The sequence below is a fragment of the Bubalus kerabau genome, chromosome 7 (genome assembly GCF_029407905.1).
Source record: "Bubalus kerabau isolate K-KA32 ecotype Philippines breed swamp buffalo chromosome 7, PCC_UOA_SB_1v2, whole genome shotgun sequence".
Taxonomy (NCBI): Eukaryota; Metazoa; Chordata; class Mammalia; order Artiodactyla; family Bovidae; genus Bubalus; species Bubalus kerabau.
Genome location: NC_073630.1, coordinates 98,643,887 through 98,657,587, shown reverse-complemented (window position 1 = coordinate 98,657,587; position 13,701 = coordinate 98,643,887). Strand labels below are relative to the sequence as shown.

The 13,701-nt window shown below is 36.5% G+C and overlaps 1 long non-coding RNA gene across 1 annotated transcript in view; it reads left to right on the top strand.

The window, feature by feature from the left end:
- The window catches only part of LOC129658029 (uncharacterized), a 40,536-nt gene extending 27,037 nt beyond the window's left edge, over positions 1 to 13,499 (top strand). Inside the window, exons 2-3 of the long non-coding RNA XR_008717233.1 lie at positions 9,263 to 9,521; positions 12,762 to 13,499. This is a non-coding gene — a long non-coding RNA (uncharacterized LOC129658029). The remainder of the gene's footprint in view (positions 1 to 9,262; positions 9,522 to 12,761) is intronic.
- The last annotated feature ends 202 nt before the right edge of the window (positions 13,500 to 13,701 follow it).

Here is a 13,701-nt window from a genome sequence, read left to right as displayed (position 1 = left end):
TAAAAGTGGATGAGAAGAATATTAAAATTCTCTTTCCTTGTCATCAATGCTAGGAACCCCTAAAAGGCAACTATACCATCTCATTGTTTTAGTTTGTGAAGTGAAGTCACTCAGTCGTGTCTGATTCTTTGTGACCCCATGGACAGTAGCCTACTAGGCTCCGCCGTCCATGGGATTTTCCAGGCAAGAATACTGGAGTGGGCTGCATTTCCTTCTCCAGGGGATCTTCCCAACCCAGGGATCAAACCCAGGTCTCCCACACTGCAAGTGGATTTTTTACCATCTGAGCTACCAGGGAAGCTCATGAATACTGGAGTGGGTGGCCTTTCCCTTCTCTAGGAGATCTTGCTGACCCAGAAATCGAACTGGGGTCTCCTGCATTGCAGACAGATGCTTTACTGTCTGAGCCACCAGGGACATTTCCTTAAAAATTAGTGAAATTGAGCATAATACTTACTTCTATTTGCGTTTCCTAGTTTATGAATTGCCTCTTAGTAGTGATTTGTCCATTATTTTTCTACATAGGTAAGATTCTTCCCCCAGTTATGAGCTGCTTTGTCTACATGGAGATTTAGTTGTATGTGTTGAAAATATTCTAAGTGTATCTTCAATGAGAGGAAGGTAAACACTCTGTATTCAAGAAATTGATGAAAAAATAAAGTAAACTAACAAGCAAGCTGGGCGTGGCTGATAGAAAAAGAGTGAAGGGAAGCAGGAGTGAAAAACAGTGAGAAGTATAGAAATATGGAGGCTATGTAAAGGATTTTAGCTTTTATCCCGGAGGATGAGAAGCCTCTAAAATGTTTTAAGTTAGGTGTGGGTAGGATGAAGTATGGAGATGATGGTGATGTTGTAAATGAGGTTTATTATAAGAATTCTTTAAAAATAATCAATCTAAAACTCTTAGCAAAGAATGGAACATGGTAAATATTTAACAAATATCTGTCATTCATTGTTAATATGAATATAATGATGACTATTAACATTTCCGTCAGAAGGAGACTGAAGTCTGGTGAGGCTAAATGATTATTCCAATGACATGGCTATAAAGAATCACAGATAGATGTTTCTAGGCTAGATCTCATTCTCATTCTGATATCCAGAGCGTGAGTATGTCTACAGCAAGCAATTCAATGAGCTCACAACACAAATCTAGGCAGGAGAGTGATCCTGTTACAGAGTAAACATTAGGAGTATTAACAAAAACGCAATCGTGCATTAGGTCACTCTCACAGGAGTCATACCACATGAGTGTGATTAATGTATTGGAGGCCAAAAGACTCAGTTACAATAATATTTACACAGAAGAGGTCTTGGGAAACAATATTATCCTCATTATAGAGTTAGTCGGCCAGGATTTACAAGTGCCATTTTTTTAAATTAAATAATCTGCAAGCTTCGTGTTCACAAACACGCACATACTCTGTGGGCCCTCAATAAATACTAGCTGACTGACTGACAGATAAACATCCCCATAAACAGATAAACACTTCTAAGTGAAGTGCAGCCATATATTTAAGGAGGCAGTATCAGATCTACGTGTATAGAGATTAAATATATGAGGAACAGAGCGAAAAGGCAATAGTGAAAATCTCTTTCTAAATTGTGAGCTGCTTAAAGAGCAAATGAATATACCCTACAGTGTATACGGACAATTATTAAAGTGTCCCAGATAAAAGTTCTATAAAATAGCATTAGTCCACAAAATAGATGCTCTTCACCAATTCTAAACAAATCCATTTTTGTTACTTTAAATCTTTACTCCATCTATCAATTAACTTGCAAATAATTCTAACAGTGACCTTGTTAATATGTGTGGTATATCTTGAGAAGGAGATACAGTATAAAGAAACAGGAGAGTCGAAACTAGAGATCAGGAAGTGGGCATTTCATTGGGACCCCCTGGCAGTCCAGTGGTTAAGACTTTGCCTTCCAATGCAGACAGTTGGGGTTCCATCCTTGGCCAGGGAGCTAGATCCCACAGGCTTCATGGCCAAAAAACCCAAACCCAAAACAATACTGTAACAATATCAATAAAGACTTAAAAAATGTCTCCATTAAAAAATATTTTAAAAATTCTTTTTTAAAAAAGCAGGCATTTGATTACATCCTCTCCTCTCAGTTCTCAGTATGCTTAAGTCCTATTAAATATCCTTACCTAAATTAATGAATAGATCCTTAATAATGTAATTGAAATGCAGTGACAAAGACTCACAATCTTGATGTTAGTACTTAACTAGTTTAATGATGTTAAGCAAGATTTAACCTTCTTTAATATTTTTAATTTCAATTGGAATAATTGAGTAAACCATTTCTTTACATGTTTTCTTAAATATGTGTAATATCTGGTACAGTGCTGGGCTTTTAATAAGAAAGATATGTCTTCTTTACTGATATTAGCTACTGACTGATAGTGAAAATGACAATTTCCCCAGTAACAAAGGTCTATTTAGCATCAGTCTCTCCTGACGATGGGACCGTAGTGAGGAGTTCCAGGTGTGAGAGCTGAACTCACAGGATGAGACAGCTGATGGATCTCTGGAGGACAGGACAAGTCTGGTCTAAAGATGGGTCCTGCTCCCCGGGTTAGCATAGGTTTGATGCTTGAATTGTGTAAGTTATTCTGGCCAGACCCAAAGGAGAAGCTGAAGACCACGAGTTCACCTTAAGAGGGAAGATAAGGATATAAAGAACAGTAAGTACGAGTGAAGAGAAAACTCTAAACCCTGGAATAAAGACATGAGACAGTCAATTGGATTAAAGGGCTAAGAAGAGGGTTTTGTTGTGGTGGCCATTTGTTTGTTTTTTTGTTTTAAGAACTTGTACTCCCCATTTCTTCAAGTTATATGGTGTATCAATTTCAGTCATGCCTAAGACTAACTGAATATTTTTCAGCATCCCAGTCACTGCTTCATTTTTTGCAGAGGTTAGAGTTTCTTTGTAAGAAGGACTGAAAATATATAGTGACACATTTTAAAGATTGCAAGTAGTACAATTTCTGAACACTGTATTAATAGAGTACTAATGAATGCTGTTGATAGTGTAGAAAGTGGCTTATAAAATGCCTATAATTATGCTCTTCCTATACCTATTTCTTCACTTCCCTCTTTTGCTTGAAAGGGGCCTAAGATAGAGTGGAAGGTACAGGTCTGCAGTGCTAGGCATTCAATTTATCTTCTAAAATGACATCGAATGTTTTCTTCTTAGAGTTTTTAGTAATCCTGTAAGAAGCTATTTTTAGGCCAAATTTAACTGAGAAAATGTTTACAGAACAAAACTAATGAGCCTAATATTAAATAATAAAAGGTAGAATTTGAAACTAAGAACGTTTAAAATTCAGGAAGGCATACCACGTTTCTGGTTGGAAAGACAATATTATATAGAAGGATGTAAAACAATTCCAACCTATATACACATTAAAAAAAATTGTAGTCAAAACTTCCAAGGTAGCTGATCAAATAATTTTCGAAAATATATGGAAATATAAGAGTGTACAAATTGACAAGAAATTTTGAAAAAGAAGAATATGAGGAAGAATTTCTCCTATTAGTTAATAAAATATTATAAAGCTGCAAACAAAACCATATGATAGAGGCATAAGAATAAGTGGATAAATGAATGATTTTGGCTGTAAACTCCTACTAAAATTACACAAAGAGTAAATTTCCTAAGGACTGAATACCTCTATTTAGCTCTTTATCTGTATCCATTCCTAACCCTGTCACTGCTCCTACTCCACTCATAACTCTAGATCTCTATTTTTGCTTCATTTTCTTGTTTTTGGCCACACCATGTGGCATGTGGGATCTTAGTTTCCTGACCAAGGATTGTACCTTGTTTTGCCCTCTGTTCTGGAAGCAGAGTCTTAACCACTGGACTTCCAGGGAAGTCCCGCTCTTCTTTAGGATTCTCTGCCTCTCTCTCCTTACCTATCTATGTCTGTCAGGCTATTTATCTATCTATACATGTATCTATTTATATCTATACATAGATATGAAGCAGGCAAGAACATTTTATCCAAGATAACACAGATATATTGAAAAAAGCTGAGAGGTTCTATCACAGTGAATATTTTCAATGTCTTTAAAGAAAATAGCATCAAAAGATAAATAATATAATTGAAAACATCTCCAACACATATGAGAATGGATTATCCCTAGACCACAAAGAGTTTTTACTAATGAATAAGCAATAAATCAATTGTAAACTGTATAAAGGAAATAAATAGGCACATCACAATCTACATGGGATGTTACTATGCAGTAATGTCTGCCAGGGCTTCTCAGGTGGTACAGTGGTAAAGAATCCACTGGCCAATGCAGGAGATGCAAAAGGTGTGGGTTCAGTCCTTGGGTTGGGAAGAGGCCCTGGAGAAGGAAATGGTGACTCACTCCAGTATTCTTTCCTGGAATATTTCATGGACAGAGGAGCCTAGTGGGCTACAGTCCATGGGTCACAAAGAGTTGGACACTAGTTGGACCAACACACACACACACACACACACAACGTTTATTATTCATTAAGACACCTTTAGAACCTCTGTTGAAAATTAAGTAGTCAAAGTTCTCACCTCTATTCCTCACAATTTTTGTTTAGTTTCTCCTCTTAAACCATAACTAGAGAATTCAGTACTCTATAAAATTTGTTCTTCCCTAAAATTCTTTCTCCTCCAAAATTTCAAGACCTTCCAATTAAAATCCCCAGTTGATTTGAGCTACTAATATCAGCTAGATACTGATTTTTAAAAAAACATATACTAAGGTAAAAGGCTTATGTCTTCTAAGGTATCTGCATTTGTACAAGTAAAAGACACAACTGTTTGATGTTGTTTTATAGACTAAAGATGCAGAAGGCTTCTACTGATTGGTTTTAAAAGATTCTGGAATGGGCTACAATTAATATTAGAATTAAAATTCAGGGATAATTGTGTTCTGAAGAGGTTAATCCTTATCTTTAGATATATAAATACTCAATATGAAGTAACTCATCTTTTAAAAACATCCAACAATTATCAGAGAAGCCCCAAACCTAGAGAGATTGTGTTATATACTGGATTAACTTTATACTGTCACCAAAAGGAAAAATGCCACAGCAGTGATAAATGAAATTGCAGATGATAGTAAAGTCAGAAGAAAGCAAATAGTAAAGAACTATCGCTAGGAGTTGGGCACGACTGAGCGACTTCACTTTCACTTTTCACTTTCATGCATTAGAGAAGGAAATGGCAACCCACTCGAGTGTTCTTGCCTGGAGAATCCCAAGGACAGAGGAGCCTACTGGGCTGCCATCTATGGGGTCGCACAGAGTCGGACACGACTGTAGCAACTTAGCAGCAGCAGGCAGTTAGAAGGCTTCCCAGGTGGCACTAGTGGTAAAGAACTCGCCTGCCAATGCAGGAGACATAAGAGACCCAGCTTTGATCCCTGGGTCAGGAAGATCCCAGATCCCTGATGTTGGGAAAGATTGAAGGCAGGAGGAGAAGGGCATGACAGAGGATGAGATGGTTGGATGGCATCACTGACTCAATGGACACGAGTTTGAGCAGGCTCTGGGAAGTGGTGAAGGACAGAGAGGCCTGGTGCTGCAGTCCATGTGGTGGGAAAGAGTCAGAATGACTGAGTAGCTGAACAACCACAAATGGATGGGAAAAGACTGAGTGGTGAACAAAGCACATAGACAATTTAAATGGCACAAAAAAATTAGAATTTAATTTTATTCCATATTTTTTGTCAAAATACTTTTATGAATTTCCCCATAAGCAATAAACCACATATCATCTTAAAAGTCTGAATGTGTCAATGACCTTGTTGTTAAAAAGAATAAGCACTTTTACATGACACTTATCTTCTAACCCAATCATCCATCTCAAAATATTGAAGTGAAAGATGTACAAACTTCCTCTACCTAAGAAAAACATTATTTTGAAAATAATTCCTGTTGATAAATGCTGATTTCTTCCCTCCCTAACTCTCACTTCTCTCCCTTCCCTCATTTTGTCTTTTCTTCTCATTAGTAGTTGATGGAAAAAATATTTTCTTTTCCCTGGTTTACTACTGTTGCTATCTTTTGCTATCTTTAGGAACATCCTAAAAACATATTTACTTTAGTTTTTCTTTACTGCTGTCTTACATTTTTTGGTATCTTTGACATAATGGATATGTAATTAATATCATTGGTGAGTAGAAAATAAGCTTTATAAGATCAATAGCCAGTAATAATCTTAGAGAAATTATTCCATGCTCACTGTATGCCAGGCTTTATTGTCAAGGACTTTATGTTTTACTTTTATCACAGTTTATGAGCTAAATCTTATGACTACCCTATTTGTAAAGGAGGAAACTGAGGCTTAGAGAGATTAGGATTACAGAGCTAGTCACAGCTAAAGATGAGCGATTCCTGAAGGCAGAGATGTCTGAGTCTAAACTAGAACGTATACCCTACCCCACTGCGAGATGGGTCCTGGAAACAAGTCTTAACTCTGTGGGGACACAGTATTTCAAGAATAGTTGCAAGCAATTCAAGGCATTTAGAAATAACATGACATTGTGCAGTCCAGGGGTGAGTAAGTGTGCTAAGTCCTGGGAGAGAGACAGAGGTTTTCCATCTCTCTACCTTGTGTATCTCATTCCCTTATACTTTTTTGTAAGATCAAAGTTAAATTTAGGAAATATTTAGTGAACAACCTGGCTTCATAAGGAATATGCACAGCCCGCTGGTTTTGTAGATTTTTCCAGACAATAATTTTTTTAGCATATTTACTCTTTTGCTATTATAGTGGATAAAAGTGACCCGATTGAAACTCAGTCCTCATCTTCATCTCCTGGTTGCGACTAGGGCAAATATACCTTCAGGTCTTATTCAACAGAAAAGATACATCCAATCTCATTCCAATAGGTATCTGAGCAACTATCAAAGATACATTACCTTTAGAAGGAGAGGGAAGAAACAAGTATCAGGTTACTAAAGACATGACATCCTAATTAAAAGAGCCTTGCATAGAGCGCCAGAGCGGGTCTAGACAGAGCCAAAGTGATTGTGAAATCTTGTCGCTGAAGATGTCAGTAGCCTCAGAGCAGGTCCTTTAATTAGAATCTTATTTTATTTTGTTTAAGCTCAAGACACAAAACTCATTGCAGTCACCCTGCCTAGAAACTGGGTTGCTTAGAACAAAAAGACTTGTCCTGGAAAAGAGAAAATCAGGGTTGTAACGGTCCAAGTATATAAATATGTATATGGACCATCACTTTATTGTAACAAATGGTAAAAAGATATGTGGGTGACAGTGAGAGAGGCATGTGGAGGGTCTGCTTTATCACCTACCTCTGACTATGTTTCCCAGCACAGCTCCTCGCCAATCCGAGTCCCCGGGCCATCATTAGTCCTCGCGCATGGAGGCAATGAAGGTGTCTCTTCAAGTAAATCATCTGAGGATTTTTATAATCTCAAATAAAATTTTCTAATATTTTTTTCTAAGTTTTCCAGGTTTAAGGTTTTAATCTTTTATTATTTATTGAGCAGCAGTTTGGAAGAGCATGGTGAGAAACCCGGGATATATAGTTGGATGCAAAATCTGTGCTGTCCAGTGGTCTATTAAAAACTAATAAGTTCTTTCTTTTTCATATTTTCACTGTTGTCTCCTCCGGTGCTTAAAAATTAATAGCATGTGGGTTTATAAACCTTTGGCTGTCGATCAGTAAAATTGTTGATAAATGTATTTTAGGGATTATATGGGAAAGTCTGCATATAAATTTTCTCTTCAACCTCCAGAAAGACCATAGGCAACTATTTCAACTGAACATATTTTCCAGTGTTTTTTTTATGATATCAGGATAAAGAAAATTACATGTCAACATAACCAAATAAAATAAATCTATTTCAAACTGCAACTTTGAAAATTAATCAGAAAAGATGTAAATAAGTAAGGTAAATGCTGTGGAATAAAGGTAAATATTTCTTACTTACTAATGAGGGTCTGATAAAACAACAAATCATTGCAAATAATGTCTTCTTGTTAAAATTAATGAGAATAAAATCAATAAGGGGGACAGGACACTGTTCTGACTTTTTTTTGGCAAGTCTTAAGTCTCTGTATTTATTTCCGGTATTAAGTAGAATTGATTTGCATTTGCCTGTTAAGTCTTAGCTATGGACGTGGTTAGAAATTTATAAAACCTGAAAGGGTCTGACCCTTATCTAATGAGGGAAAAATATAAAGCAGGCACACTCGAATCAGTTCAAAATGTGAAGTCACAATGACATTGACTATTGAATTATTATTCTTGTATTATTTATGCATCTGTAAATCCAACATATATAAGAATACGGGGAGGAAGAAGAAAAGAAGGCAAGAATGAAGGGAAAAAAGGAAAGGAAGGAAAAAGGAGGAGGGGGAATGATTAATGGTGAATGTGTGATGAGGACTAAATCAAATATAAAAAGGCTCTAAGTCCTATGCTGTTTATTTAACGTGCTTCTAGCTGTATTTTTTTAAATCAGTTTTATTCTTTGAAGATAAGCATCATTCTTCCTTATCTTAGACTATGATTTTGAAAAAGCTTTACTCTAATTTTGGATTGTGTATGCCATTTGGACCTTCAATTTATTTGTGGCAGCAAGCACGCTGATGAAAGTACTGTTTGTCTTGTAATTGCTGTGAGTGTTTTGTTCCACTAGGATCTCCTAGAACAGTTTATTCTCAAAAAGCTGTGGCACAGACTGATTCTTCATTTTAAGGATGCTCCTTTAACTTCTCCAGGTTTTAAACTAAAATATTATCTTGAATAATAAAAAGTGGGGGAAAAAATGATCAGGACCGGGGACACATTTCAAAATTTATACTGAATATTTCTTTTATTTTGGAAATGAAAATATATTATGAAATATAACCTAACACTTACAGACCACTCACCCATGGCATGGATTAATACTATAACTATGTGTATGGAAACAAATTTTGTTGTAGAAATATAGAGTGCTTTTTAGCAAACTGTATTTTTTTAAAACTTTCCTAATGCAAGCTTCCTCATGAATGCAGTAATGCTGATTTTTAATAAAGACTATCAGTGTAAAGTATTGCTGTCTTTTTGATAAGCAAAGAATAATGACTTTATATGTTTTATGAATGCCATATTGTTGCTCACAAACTATCTTTGTGACTTTTGAAAACTAGGAATGAATAATTAGGAGAATGTGCATTTTATTTCAAGTATATTAAGTAATCTAATTCTCAGTCTTTCTCTTTTTTTTTTTTTCTTTTCATTAGAAAAGACTGAAGGCTGGGAAAGACTGAAGGCTGGGAAAGATTGAAGGCAGGAGGAGAAGGGGACAATAGAGGATGAGATGGTCGATTGGCATCACCAACTCGATGGACATGAGTTTGAGCAAGCTCCAGGATATGGTGAAGGACTGGGAAGCCTGGCATGCTGCAGTCCATGGGGTTGCAAAGAGTTGGAAAGGAATGAGGGACTGAACAACAACAAATTTTCAGTAACATTGTATCAAGACCCAAGTGACAATATCTGGTAGGAATTTACTAAGGAAATAAGTGTTTACAATATATACATACTTGTAAAAAGATGATCTGAGGTGACACAGAGCATAGCAGAATGGTTGGAAATAAAGTTAGAGAGGTCAAGAAACATATTCTTCAACAAAACGTGGTTGATGAAAAAAAGCTTGTAACAGGAGCATATGACAAGGTCCAACGATTTAGCTTTAAATATAGCTCTGGGCTTGCAGATTGCCAAGTCAAATAAGAGCATATTTCTCATTGTATGACAAAGAAAACATACCAAATCTTCTGACAAGAAAGAGTATCACTATGCAAATAATATGGTAAATAATTCTTTGAGGAAGAAGCCAATTTTCAAGACACAGGTTAAAGATGGACTTTCAGCAGTATTTAGATAGAAATTTCCTAGATGTTTCAGGAGGAGGAAGTGTTACTGTTTCTCATGACTTAACTTTTCACATCCATTTACAAATATAATATTACAAAACAGTGTTGTAGAGTGGGGCGAGCAGCAGCTTTGTCACTTGTAGTTAGTTTTCTACCTGAAATGCTCTCCTTTTATAGCAAAGCTTTCTCATAGCACCCCAGTGTGGTACTTCTCATTCTATATTGTAATAATTGATCTACTTTCTCTCACTAAACTATAAGGGCCTCCCAGGTGGCGCTAGTGGTAAAGAACCCGCCACTGGCGGGATGTAAGAGATGTGGGTTCGATTCCTGTTTTGGGAAGATCCCCTAGAGGAGGGCAGTGGCAACTCACTCCAGTATTCTTGTCTGGAGAATCCCATGGACAGAGGAATCTTGTGGGCTGCCATTCACAGGGTTGCAAAATGTCAAAGACAACTGAAGCGACTTGGCACACACTAAAGCTATAAACTTCTTGAAGGTATAGGATATCTTGGTTAATATTTTATTCCTATTATTTAACATGGTCTCTGACACCTAGTAGATGCTCAATAAGTCCTTGGTGGATGAATGAATGGATGAACGAGTGAATTTAGGGTTGCACTGAGGAGTCTTCCTCATCAAGAAAAATCCTTGTCATTAAGGGTTTGGGGTCAGACAATCGAGTGGGGAGAAAGGAAACGGGAGAAAGACAGGACTATATATGGAGAGGCGTGGGTGTGTCTCAGCTCAGAACTCAGGTGTCACCTGCTTTTTTGAGCAGCTTCCCAATCGTTAAAAGTCAGCATGGATATTGATTCTTCTGAATTAGGTGAGGGATGAGAAAAGGTGTTGTTTAATCAAAGTTCCAAAGCTCGAGCTGCTGTACACTTGGGGGCTGAAGGAAAGAATCAGAGAAAATCTTGATACAATTCTATTCTAGAAAATGGCTTTTCCATGCATTCATTTTTAATAGTATATTTATCATAGTTGCCTTTGAGGAAGGCAATTTATATTTAGCAAGAACTGCTATTAATTAGTATTCATGGGCATAGCCTTTCTTTCTGTTTGTTCTGGTGTTCCAAAATTGCAAGGAAAAAGTGCCTGCCATTTAATTATATTAAATCAGATATGTGAACAACAGAATTCTGGCGTCAAGGACTGTATTAGCAAATTGTGCCAATTAGAAACACACAGCAAGTACCATGCACTTTCCTTTCGCATTAGTGGCTTTTAAATCATATAGTGGCATAGTAACAAATACAGCTAGCATGGTATGACTGTCACATTTTCCACACATTCATTTTTAGCTACTTTGCCTTTTAAAGAAAACATACAGTAGGCTGTAGGCCTACACATAAAATGCTTCCCAAAATATGAGATAATTATATGCTTAAGGAGTAATATGCAAACACTCTTCTTCAGATAATTATGAACACTTATTTTCCCACATGGGAAACTAGCCAAGAAGTAACGACATACTGCACTTTGGGAAGTCATCCATTTTTAATACATGAAGCAGTGCCCCATCAAGTATTACAAAAAGAAAGTTAACAGATTTCTTGTGATCAGATGAATAACCAAAAGTAAAGAAAAAAAAAAAAGAATTCTAAAATGATAGTATCCATCACTCAGTGCCCCATTAAAAAACAATTCTATGAAGGGACAAAAATCTGCTATAAAAATAAATGTTGGCAGTCATAAATAAATATTCGATTTTTAGTAGATTCTGAAGATATACCTTCTTCCCAGAGTATTCTTTGAAAATTGATAGAAATCAAAAAGTAAGTTTGTGTAAGCTGTAATTTTGGGTATTTTTTATTTACAATTAAGTAAATCTTGATTAATTATGGTAATCATAACATCAAATGAAGATGGATAATTGTTGCTTCAGTCGTGTCTGACTCTGTGCGACCCCATAGACGGCATCCCACCAGGCTTCTCCCTCCTTGGGATTCTCCAGGCAAGAACACTGGAGTGTGTTGCCATTTCCTTCTCCAAATTGAAAATATACAAGATGATAAATTATATTTTTGTCCATTGCTTAAGCATTCTAAAATCTAAAATTTTGCCAGGTCTTTATAATGACTTTAAACTAATTTTAGTACTAAGAAACTTTAAATTATATTGCCTTTGAAATTTAATTTATTTGAGGGAAAAACAAAGTGATGATGAACTTTAGTTTCTTTTAAGGTGTTTTTGTACATATTATTAAGAATTTATTGTCTATTTGCTAATACTGTAATATTATCTGCTAAAGAAATTTTAAAACTTCTTTAATTATTTCAGGTAAAGTTTACACAGATTCACAGCCAGTAATTGTGTACTTTAGGGAGTCTGACAAATTCACACAAATATATAACTGACACCCCAATCAAAGAACACTCCTCTAACCCAGAAAGTTGCCTCATCCTCCATTCCATCAGTCTCTATCACCCACAGGCAAACACTCCTCTGTTTCTGTCGCTAAGAGTATAATATGTTCTTGAACTTCAAATGGAACCACCCAATATGTGTTTACTTGTTTTCATTGCTAAGTCGTGTCAGACTCTTTTGCAACCCCATGGACTGTAGCCTGCCAGGCTCCTCTGTCCATGGGATTTCCCAGGCAAAAACACTGGAGTGGGTTGCTACCTCCTTCTCCAGGGGATCTTCCTGACCCAGGGATCGAACCTGTATATCTCCTGCATTGCAGGCAGATTCTTTACCACTGAGCCACCTTATGCTATTTTTTTTTTTTTTTGAGAGATTTATCTCTGTAGTTGCATGGAACAGTAGGTAATTCTCTTTTTTTATTACCTACTGGTGTTGCTTTGTATAATATGTAGCTATTTATCTATCTTCCTTCCTTTTGGTACATATTTAGATTGTTTCCAGTTTGGAACCGGGAAACCTGGCGGGCTATAATCCATGCGATCACAAAGAGTCGTTCGTGACTGAGCACTGAACACACATGCTGGTTTGGAATTATTATTAATGAAGCTGCAATAAAAATATTTTTACAGGTTTTACTAGACTTATGTTTTGATTCCGTTTAGGCAAATACTTGGAGTTGAAATGCTGGTTCATGTGAAAAATATTTAAGAAACTGCCAAGCAGTTCTCCAAGTTTGGGTCAGTTTACACCCCCACCATCAGTATATAAAAGGGATTTCTTTGCTCCACACCCTTGCCAACATTTTGTGTTTTCAGTCTTTTCAGAAGTATGTTGCATACTTTTCAAATATTGGAGCATTTTCTAGATTTCTTTCTGTTACTAGTTTAAATCCGTTATGATCTTAGAACATTTTTGTGTGAATTATTTTCTTTTACATATGGGAAAGTTTGTTTCATTGCTTACCTTGATGAAGACTGAGTTTATGTTCAAATATTAATGATACTACACTCCCCTCACACTTAGTAGGGCTTCCCTGATAGCTCAGTGGTATAAAGAATCTGCTTGCGATGCAAGAGACTCAGGAGATGCGGTTCAGTCCTTGAGTCCTGAAGATTCCCTGGAGCAGGAAATGGCTATCCACTGCATTAGTCTTGCCTGAAAAATCCCATGGACAGAGGAACCTGAAGGGCTACAGTCCAAAAGGTCGCTGAGAGTCAGACATGACTGAGCGACTGAGAACCGCACACGCTGTAAGTTCTTTCTAACAGTGTATTCCCAGTCCCTTCCTGTCATCCTTTGTTGCGCTGGCATAGATTTTAACATTTACGTGTGCTATGAACAGAAAATATACTATTATCTTTTGCTCCAAACAGTCATCTCTAGAGCAGTAAAAGTTAAGAAAAACATAATTTCCTTAATTTATTCCTTTT